At 47.1% G+C, this 11,383-nt stretch overlaps 1 pseudogene; it reads right to left on the minus strand.

Annotated features, from left to right (window-relative positions):
- Nucleotides 1-10,217: 10,217 nt before the first annotated feature.
- LOC123490619 lies at nucleotides 10,218-10,931 on the minus strand (annotated as a pseudogene).
- Between the last annotated feature and the right edge of the window lie 452 nt (nucleotides 10,932-11,383).

Below are 11,383 nucleotides of genomic sequence, written 5' to 3' on the forward strand. Positions count from 1 at the left end.
TAACCGCAAGCAACTCTAGATCCCCCACGTGGTAGTTGCGCTCGGCCTCAGACAGGCGGCGAGACATGAAGGCACAAGGGTGTAATCTCCCATCCGCACCCCTCTGTGACAGGACGGCTCCCACCCCCACCTCTGAGGCGTCCACCTCCACCACGAAAGGTCTCTCTGGGTCAGGGGTCACCAGAATCGGAGCAGAAGTGAAGCGGCGCTTGAGATCCTCGAAGGCCCCTGCTGCTTCCGGACCCCAGTGAATCTTGGTCCCTCCTCCCTTGGTAAGCGTCGTCAAGGGGGCTACCACCGAGCTGAAATTCTGATGAACTTCCGATAGAAGTTAGAAAAGCCAATGAACCGTTGAACCTCCTTGACCGTGGCAGGTGTGGGCCAATCGTGGACCGCCTTGACCTTCTTGGGATCCATCTCTAGGTGCCCGGGAGTGACAATAAACCTGAGAAACTGAGTCTGAGAAACATGAAATTCACACTTCTCAGGCTTAACGTAGAGGTGATTGTCAAGGAGCCTCTGGAGAACCCGGCTAACATGCCCCTCATGCTCCTTCAGTGACCTCGAGAAGATGAGGATATCGTCCAGGTACACGAAGACGAACAGATTAAGCATATCCCGGAGAACATCATTAATCAGGGCTTGGAATACTGCGGGGGCATTGGTGAGCCCGAACGGCATCACCCGATATTCATAGTGTCCCGTGGGCGTGTTGAACGCCGTCTTCCATTCGTCTCTGGCCGGATCCGCACGAGATGGTAAGCATTGCGGAGATCCAGCTTAGTAAAAATGGAAGCCCCCTTGGAAGCAGCTCAAAAGCAGTGGCCATGAGAGGAAGAGGGTATCGATTCCGAACCGTGATCTTGTTGAGTCCCCGGTAATCAATACAAGGCCTCAGACCCCGTCTTTCTTTTCAACAAAAAGAAGCCCGCCCCAGCCGGGAAGTAGAGGCATAGATGAGGCCGGCTGCCAAGGACTCCTTAATGTAGGTGTCCATAGCTGCGTGCTCGGGGAGGACAAGGAAAAGATCCGACCTCTAGGAGGGCAGCACCCAGGGAGTAGATCAATGGCACAGTCATAAGTGCGATGAGGCGGTAAGGCAGTAGCCCGGGCCTTGCTGAACACTGCTTTGAACCGATGGTAAACACTGGGGACTCGGGAGACGTCAACCGACTCTTGAAACTGGGTACTAGGGGCTGAGGAACTCTGAAGCATGCAGGTGAGTTGGCAAGTGGGACCCCAGCTAAGAATGGTGCCAGTAGGCCAGTCGATCTGGGGATTATGTCTGCATAGCCAAGGGTGACCCAGGATAATAGGATACTCGGGAGAGTCAATGAGATAGAAGGTCTCCTCCTGCTGGTGTTGAGAGATGGTAAGTCGCAGGGACTGAGTCGCCTCAGTAACTTTTCCTGGTTCCAGAGGTCTGCCATCTAAGGCTGTAACTGCCTGGGGTTGAGGAAGTAGTTGGGTAGGGATCTTAAGTTCCTTAGCCAAGGTTACATCCATAAAATCACCTGCGGCACCGGAATCGATCATAGCCTGGACCCGATGCTGGTGGCCCTCCCAGGACAGAGTGGCTGGAATAGCTAGGACCGCGTTAGTAGGAGGAGCTCTAATTTTCCCCATCACAACCCTCCTGTAGCTGGGCGGGGACAGGCGTTTCCCGAAAGCTCGGGGCAAGTGGAGCGGAAGTGGCCGGCAACCCCGCAGTAGAGGCACCGACGCTCCCTCATGCGACGTTCCCTTTCGTTGGAAGAAAGCCTGGAACGGCCTAACTGCATGCTCTCCGGGAATCCTGGGGCAGTTCAGGAGCCGGGGCAGCTCTGAATGACGGAGTCCAAACAGGAGAAACAGAGCTGCTCAGAGGAACTTGGGACTGAGACACCTGACGGCGAGCCGTTCTCCGCTCTCTCTTAGACGATTGTCCAGGCGGATGGCCAAGGCTATGAGGGACTCGAGATCTTCAGCTGGTTCACGGGTGGCTAACTCATCTTGAAGGGGCTCAGATAACCCTCCCTGAAAGCAGACCCTCAGCGCTTCATCATTCCATCCGCTCCTTGCTGCTATGGTTCGAACTCAATGGCAAAATCTGCCGTGCTTCGGGGGCCCTGACGGAGAGACAGTAGGCGCTTGGAAGCCTCCCGCCCACTGACAGGATGATCGAACACCCGCTGAACTCTTCTACAAATGCAGCGTGGGAGTCACAACAGGCCTCCTGGGACTGCCACACCGCAGAGGCCCAGGCGAGCGCCTTGTCTGAAAGAAGGGTAATGAGGTAGGGCAATCTTGGGAACGGTCTGTGGGAAAACTTGAGGGTTGGAGCTCGAAGGTGAGGGAGCATTGGGTGAGGAAACCCTGACAAGAGCTTGGATCCCCAGAAAAGGGCTTGGGAGGTGGTAGTCGGGGGCTCCCGCCAACCGAGAAGGCCTGTCGTCACTGGGAGGTGACCGGGGGAAGGGGGAGAACCAAGGAGGCGTTCAAAGAGCTGGTGAAGGGGAACTCATCATTTCGGCCAGGAGTTGAGAATGTCTAGCCATCAGCTCCTCTTGTCGGCTGAGAACGGCTTCATGGCGCTGGAAAGAAGCCTCATGTCGAATGATCACCGCCAACAGGTCCTGGGAACTGAGTGTTTCTGGGTCCATGATTGACTTGGTTATTCTGTCACAAGCCGGGCTAGAACTCCGGTCTCAAATGTGTAGAGCTGGGGTACTACCCTTAGCCACAGAGGAGATGTTGTAGGACCCAAATGAAACACCCAAGGAATACTCCAGGCAAGTAGATTTAATGTTCCAAAACAGGAGGCAAAACAAAACAACTCCACGAGGAGAAAAACAAACTAAAGATAACTTGAATAACTTACTAGGACTGACACGGTGGGACAAAGCAGAGACACATAGACAGGACGAATAACCAAGTGAGAAACAAGGGGAAAACACACAGCTAAAATACTCAAGGGGGAAACAAGGCACAGGTGACATAGATAAGCTAATTAGGACACATGAGGAAAAACTAAGGCAAAGGGGAACACAGCTGACCTCTAGAGGCCAGGAGACAAACAGGGGAAGCAGGAAGCTGACAGAGGGTGGACGAGCTCATCGACCGGTGGGGAAAGGCCCGGTACATCAGCACCCTGGACCTGACCAAGGGATATTGGCAGGTGCCCTTGGCAGCCTCCTCCCGGGAGAAGACGGCATATATCAATACCGGTCTCCTGCTCGGGTCTCCATCGGAGCCCTGCCCACGTTCCAGCGCCTGATGGACCGGGAGTCCTCTGACCCCACCAACAGTATGCAGCGGCCTATTTGGATGATCATCATCCACAGCCAAGGTTGGGAAGAGCACCTGACGCGCCTCCAGGCGGTACTGGACGCGCTCAGGCAAGCCGAGGTTGACAGCAAATCCCAAGAAATGCAAGCTGAGGTTCGAGGAGTTGGAGTACCTGGAGGTATTTGATCAGATGGGGGAACATCAAGCCCCAGGAGAGGAAGGTCCAGGCGGTTCGTGACCGGCCCGTTCCCCGCACCAAGACACAGGTCAAGTCCTTCCTGGGGCTGGCGGGATACTATAGCCGGTTTGTCCCCAACTTTGCAGCTATAGCCTCCCCTTACTGATCTGACCAGGGCCCGGCGGCGTCCCGCAAACAAGCCACCAGGGCGAGACTCGTCGAGGCCTGGTGACAGACGGAGTCTACATCACGCGGCGGTGGCTCCCTCTGCTGGACATGCCAGGTCTCGACGGGTCCTCGGCCAGGACAAATTTGGGCTGATTGAGGCTGGTGAATAATCAAGGGGCTGATTGCTCACCAGCCGTACGGGGCCCATAAAGCTGCCAGGAGGGCAGCACACAGGAGGGTTGGAGGTAGTGAGAGGTTGCTACCGGACAGACGTCCTCACGGTCTGATAGAACCGAGGGGCTCGGTGTTCTACCCCAGAGGAGACAGCATTCCCCGGAGCCCAGAAGGCGGTAACCCGGAAGAGGTCTCCTGGAGGAGACCGGTTTATTTTCTTTTTCTTTATTGTTTTAAAGAAACACCCCTGAAACTGAGGTTTCACACTTGTGTCTGATCTGTGTAAATGTCTTGATCAAACTCCTTGGTCTGCCACACTATATTGATGCATACAAGACTCAACCTTGGCTTGACTAAAATGGCTTCCAGGAAATAGAATAGAATAGCTTTGTCTGTACACAGTATACAGACCTGAGGGAGAAAAAGAGCGTCTACAATACACAGTGAATTTACCCATCTCTCTGTATGAGTGACAGTAAGTAACTCTAAAAGACAGAAAGAGTCGAGAACAGGGAGCAGTTAAATAACATTTATCACAAGTAAACAGAGAAGAGAACAACAAATATCACTGAGACATGACTGTAATCACTTTTAAGCCAACAACAAGCCAGACTTTTAAAGGTCTTCTTCTAGACTGGACAAACTCAGCTTGACAAGGGGGCAAACACAATACTGTTGGCATTTAGACATCTGTTAGTCAGTCAAATTTAATTATGGATTAAAAAAATCATGCTTTGAACAGACAGACACATGATGCAGACATCTCCTGTAGCCCTTAGTACTGACTTTAGCCCTCACCTCCACTGGGGAGTGTTTGGCAGAAAACATGGATCCTTGGCCAGAAATCGTATGGACAAAGCAATGAAAATGTGTATTTTTGCTTGAAAATGTGATCTATTGGCTACAAAAAAGTCAGTCCATGAGTTTGTACAAAGATGAGACATGTATTTTCTTGTTTTTTGTCTTACCCTCAACTGGGCTTCTGTTTGTATGTGGCGTGTGTGTGTGTTTGAGTCTGGAGCCTGCATATACGCCTACTGTATCTATCAATATAGGCCTACTGTATGTATCAATATAGGCCTACTGTATGTATCAATATAGGCCTACTGTATGTATCTATATAGGCCTACTGTATGTATCAATATAGGCCTACTGTATGTATCAATATAGGTCTACTGTATGTATCTATATAGGCCTACTGTATGTATCTACAGTGGCTAGCGAAAGTATTCACCCCACTTCACATTTCTCCTATTTTGATGCCTTACAACCTGGAATTAAAATTGATTTTTGGGGAGTTTGTATAATTTGATTCAAACAACATGCCTACCACTTTGAAGATGCAAAAATATGTTTTATTGTGAGCCACCTTTTGCAGCAATTACAGCTGCAAGTCTCTTGGGGTATGTCTCTATAAGCTTGGCACATCTTAGCCACTGGGATTTTTGCCCATTCTTCAAGGCAAAACTTCTCCAGCTCCTTCAAGTTGGATGGGTTCCGCTGGTGTACAGCAATCTTTAAGTCATACCACATATTCTCAATTGGATTGAAGTCTGGGCTTTGACTAGGCCATTCCTAGTTTAAACCACTCAAGTGTTGCTTTAGCAGTATGCTTAGGGTCATTGTCCTGCTGGAAGGTGAACCTCTGTCCCAGTCTCAAATCTCTGGAAGACTGAAACAATTTCCCCTGTATTTAGCGCCATCCATCATTCCTTCAATTCTGACCAGTTTCCCAGTCCCTGCCGGTGAAAAACATCCCCACAGCATGATGCTGCCACCACCATGCTTCACTGTGGGGATGGTGTTCTCAGGGTGATGAGAGGTGTTGGGTTTGCACCAGACATAGCGTTTTCCTTGATGGCCAAAAAGCTCAATTTTAGTCTCATCTGACCAAAGTACCTTCTTCCATATGTTTCGGGAGTCTCCCACATGCCTTTTGGCGAACACCAAACGTGTTTCCTTATTTTTTTCTTTAAGCAATGGCTTTTTTTCTGGCCACTCTTCCATAAAGCCCAGCTCTGTGGAGTGTATGGCTTAAAGTGGTCCTATGGACAGATACTCCAATCTCCACTGTGGAGCTTTGCAGCTCCTTCAGGGTTATCTTTGATCTCTTTGTTGCCTCTTTGATTAATGCCCTCCTTGCCTGGTCCATGAGTTTTGGTGGCGACCCTCTCTTGGCAGGGTTTTTTATAACCCAACCCTGATCTGTACTTCTCCACAACTTTGTCCCTGACCTGTTTGGAGAGCTCCTTGGTCTTCATGGTGCCGCTTGCTTGGTGGTGCCCCTTGCTTAGTGGTGTTGCAGACTCTGGGACCTTTCAGAACAGGTGTATATATACTGAGATCATGTGACACTTAGATTGCACACAGGTGGACTTTATTTAACTAATTCTGTGACTTCTGAAGGTAATTGGTTGCACCAGATCTTATTTAGGGGCTTCATAGCAAAGGGGGTGAATATATATGCACGCACCACTTTTCCGTTATTTATTTTTAGAAATCTATTTTTTATTTTTATTTTTTTTACTTCACCAATTTGGACTATTTTGTGTATGTCCATTACATGAAATCCAAATTAAATCCATTTAAATTACAGGTTGTAATGCAACAAAATAGGAAAAACGCCAAGGGGGTTGAATACTTTTGCAAGGCACTGTATGTATCTATACAGTGAGGGAAAAGAAGTATTTGATCCCCTGCTGATTTTGTATATTTGCCCACTGACAAAGACATGATCAGTCTATAATTTTAATGGTAGGTTTATTTGAACAGTGAGAGACAGAATACAACAACAAAAAATCCAGAAAAACGCATGTCAAAAATGTTATATATTGATTTGCATTTTAATGAGGGAAATAAGTATTTGACCCCTCTGCAAAACATGACTTAGTACTTGGTGGCAAAACCCTTGTTGGCAATCACAGAGGTCAGACGTTTCTTGTAGTTGGCCACCAGGTTTGCACACATCTCAGGAGGGATTTTGTCCCACTCCTCTTTGCAGATCTTCTCCAAGTCGTTAGGGTTTTCGGAGCCTGACGTTTGGCAACTCGAACCTTCAGCTCCCTCCACAGATTTTCTATGGGATTAAGGTCTGGAGACTGGCTAAGCCACTCCAGGACCTTAATGTGCTTCTTCTTGAGCCACTCCTTTGTTGCCTTGGCCGTGTGTTTTGGGTCATTGTCATGCTGGAATACCCATCCACAACCCATTTTCAATGCCCTGGCTGAGGGAAGGAGGTTCTCACCCAAGATTTGACGGTACATGGCCCCGTCCATCGTCCCTTTGATGCGGTAAAGTTGTCCTGTCCCCTTAGCAGAAAAACACCCCCAAAGCATGATGTTTCCACCTCCATGTTTGACGGTGGGGATTTTGTTCTTGGGGTCATAGACAGCATTCCTCCTCCTCCAAACACGGCGAGTTGAGTTGATGCCAAAGAGCTCGATTTTGGTCTCATCTGACCACAACACTTTCACCCAGTTCTCCTCTGAATCATTCAGATGTTCATTGGCAAACTTCAGACGGGCCTGTATATGTGCTTTCTTGAGCAGGGGGGACCTTGCGGGCGCTGCAGGATTTCAGTCCTTCACGGCGTAGTGTGTTACCAATTGTTTTCTTGGTGACTATGGTCCCAGCTGCCTTGAGATCATTGACAAGATCCTCCCGTGTAGTTCTGGGCTGATTCCTCACCGTTCTCATGATCATTGCAACTCCACGAGGTGAAATCTTGCATGGAGCCCCAGGCAGAGGGAAATTGACAGTTATTTTGTGTTTCTTCCATTTAAGAATAATCGCACCAACTGTTGTCACCTTCTCACCAAGCTGCTTGGCGATGGTCTTGTAGCCCATTCCAGCCTTGTGTAGGTCTACAATCTTGTCCCTGACATCCTTGGAGAGCTCTTTGTTCTTGGCCATGGTGGAGAGTTTGGAATCTGATTGATTGATTGCTTCTGTGGACAGGTGTCTTTTACTACAGGTAACAAGCTGAGATTAGGAGCACTCCCTTTAAGAGTGTGCTCCTAATCTCAGCTCGCTACCTGTATAAAAGACACCTGGGAGCCAGAAATCTTTCTGATTGAGAGGGGGTCAAATACTTATTTCCCTCATTAAAATGCAAATCTATTTATAACATTTTTGACATGCGTTTTTCTGGATTTTTTTGTTGTTATTCTGTCTCTCACTGTTCAAATAAATCTACCATTAAAATTATAGACTGATCATTTCTTTGTCAGTGGGCAAACTTACAAAATCAGCAGGGGATCAAATACTTTTTTCCCTCACTGTACCTGTACAGTATGTGATAGTGGTGCGCGGGTCAGCTGTTTGTTCAGCGCACCTGCCCACAATTTTTAATAACCCATCTGCAACCACCCGACTACATAACTACATGTGATAAAGTGAAAATCTGAGGCCCGCACCCGACCCTAACCCGCTAATATAGAAAATGAGCTGTAGGCTACAGTCAGAGACGGCAGAATTGTTTTTTGGGACGGGGGGTGCAGGATTTTTTTGCCTGATTTAGATATGTTTCTGATTATAATTTCTGACATTTTGGTAGACTATTTATTAGTCAACTTGTCTATAGTTAGATCCATGCAGCTTCTCTCCTGTCATTATATGTTGCCCTAGAAGACTAAATAAACCCTTGCTCACCAAAATAACGTCATAAATCGATAAAATGAATGCTTCAATCTAGTTGACATCGGTAATGTTTTCTGTCATCTCTGCTTATTTCGCGGAGCAGACATTTAGGGACCAGGGAGAAAATGCAATAAAAAAAAAAATCAGTTTGACCAGTTATAAGGAAATAGAAAGCTGTGAAAACGACCCAGCATGTTCCTGATAAGATTTCAGTTCGGCTTGGATGCATATTTTATGTGGTTAAAATACTATCAGCTTTTATGATGCTGATAAAGATAGCACCTCTACAGATGGTATCTAACTAATTATTTGCATTCTCTCACAAACTGGTCTCAGAGCATTTAGTATTATTCTGTACGTAAATCCAAGACACTTGATTTAGTATGATATGTTACGTTAGTATGGTATGTATTAATTTGTGGATGTCCATCACCCATTTCAGATGATATGTTTGAATTATAATTCGTATGATATGTTACGAATTTACAAAATGCACAACATGTTATGAATTCTAGCTACGTGGCTAGCTGGCTAAACTTAGCTAAGCTAGGGGTTAGGGTTAAAGTTAGGGTTAAGTTTAGGAATTAGCTAAAAGGGTTAGGGGACAGGTTAGCTAAAAGGGTTAAGGTTAGGGTTAGAGGAAGGGTTAGCTAACATGCTAAGTAGTTGCAAAGTAGCTAAAAAGTAGTAAGTAGTTTAAAAGTTGCTAATGAGCTAAAATGCTAAAGTTGTCCATGATAAGATTCGAACTCGCAATCTTTGGGTTGCTAGACGTTCACGTTATACGCCAACCCATCCACCCTGACCAAATACCCTACTTTCGTTTTTACCTTAAGTAACCATCTGTTTTGTGTAACCATACCAAATGTAACATATCATACTAATTTGATGTCCCGGATTTACTTTTACTATGTTACTTCTAGTCTATGAGACCAGGCTGCCTCTCAAGATGCTGAAAGAAAGAAATCAAATTTCTCCACTCCTGTTCCTGAGTCAAAATGTTGCCTACATTTGGTGTATAATTTTACTGCAAGAAATACTTAGGCCAAATTGAGTTAATATTAAGGCTATGTGAGAGGTTATAGACCTACAGTCAGTGTCCAGTGTTCAGTTTCCATTTAACCCATCTAAACAGTAGGCTACAGTTCCCTTGACGTGCCATAGGTCTATTTGAAGTTCCTGTCTTGTGACTGTTGAATTTGTATAGCGCCTCACAATCATCATACATGGCACTGCCATCATCCTCTTTTACCACTTCACCTAATCTTTCCCAAACATTACTTTTCCGACCCTCCCTTCTCTTTATTTTCAGCTCTCCCTTTCGCATATTTTCTCTTATTTAATTAAACTCCGACATTGTCCTTTTTGCCTCGGTGGATCGACATTAACTTTCTCTGCCCGTTTCCAAAAGCTTTTGACGATTGGTGTGTAGGCTATTTGGCGCGCCTACAGCTTAGGCTTAAGCACTAATGCCAGATAAATAATGAAAGAAAACACTGAATGTAGCCTATAGATATAAATTGCACAAGAATTATACATTCATGGATTTTTTAAGGTATAGTTTTCTCTTTATTCAAACCGCCCGTAACCTACCCGCCCTTCATCCACACAATATTTAATTACCCTAAACCCGCCCGCCTGCGGATATAACCATGGGGACTGCAGGTTATGAGCCAACCCCGCGCAGCACTAGTATGTTTGTACTCTGTATGAATGTACATGCGGTTCCAAGTCTAGGGCCAGGAGTCTTTGGTCCCTATCCCAAAGGATCTGGTGTTTTTCCCAGCCGAGATATATATTATTAATATTCAGGAAATCCTCCTGTCTCTCCCCTTGTCTACAGCGTCTCCTCATCTTCATCTGCGGTCATGCTACTATTGAGTACAGGCAGCGTCTCCTTCAGAGAGATGTCATCCACCTGCTTGGCACCTGTCCTCCTCTGGTTCCTCTGGGATGGAGGGGGTGGAGGCTGTCTGGGTCTGAGTTACTGATGACGTAGCCAGGCAGGGTGGCATGGGTGCTGGAGTGTAGGGGGTCCGTTGCTCCGGTATACCCGGCTGGAGAAGAGGGTGGTGGATCGGGTGGAGGGACGACCCCGGCCAGCTGGGACTGGCTGCTGGTGCTGTTGTTGAGCACTTGTGAGCACCGAGCCGTAGCGGTACCTGCCACACACCACTGGACCCTTCCAGTCAAACGCCGCCAGGTTCCAACGAGTCCACTGTCTTCTTGATCTCTGTCTGGACCTTTGGGGGAGATGAGGAGAGGGTTAGGGGGAGAGGAGGTGGTTGGTGGAGGAAGATGGGGAGAAATAGAGAGGAAGAGGGTTTGGGGAATCTCAGCCCTTGTTTCTCATATGTCAAAAGAACAGAGATCTAAGGAGCCCCTCTAGGGAAGCTCTCAATCCAGAGATGTCTTGTGTTGAAATTACACAACTTATATAGAGTGTAGAATCCTCCGCACTCACCTCTCCATTGCAGTAGCAGTAGATGATGGATACAAAGAACCCCTGGAAGAGACAGAAGAGTATGAGGTGAGAACCAGTGTAATAGAGAAGATCAGTTTATTTCTGGGTTGCAGCGGCATTGTAAATCAATGGAAAGTGTATAGCATTGGGGGCGGCAGGTAACCAAACGGTTAAGAGCGTTGGGCCAGTAACCGAAAGGTCGCTGGTTTGAATCCCCGAGCCGAATAGGTGAAATCTGTCTATGTGCCCTTGAACAAGGCACTTACAGTAACCCTAGTTGCTCTGGATAAGGGCGTCTGCTAAATTACTAAAATGTAAATTGCAAAGCCTTTGTCAACTGGTGACATGTACAGTGCCTTCAGAAAATATTCACACTCCTTGACTTTTTCCACATTTTGTTGTGTTACAGCCTGCATTTTTAATGGATTAAACTTTTTACTGCAGTGGGCTAAATCAGGGTCACAGAGTGATTCTTTCTAGTCTTAAACAAATCT

Source organism: Coregonus clupeaformis, unplaced genomic scaffold (genome assembly GCF_020615455.1).
Source record: "Coregonus clupeaformis isolate EN_2021a unplaced genomic scaffold, ASM2061545v1 scaf4220, whole genome shotgun sequence".
NCBI classification, from domain to species: domain Eukaryota; kingdom Metazoa; phylum Chordata; class Actinopteri; order Salmoniformes; family Salmonidae; genus Coregonus; species Coregonus clupeaformis.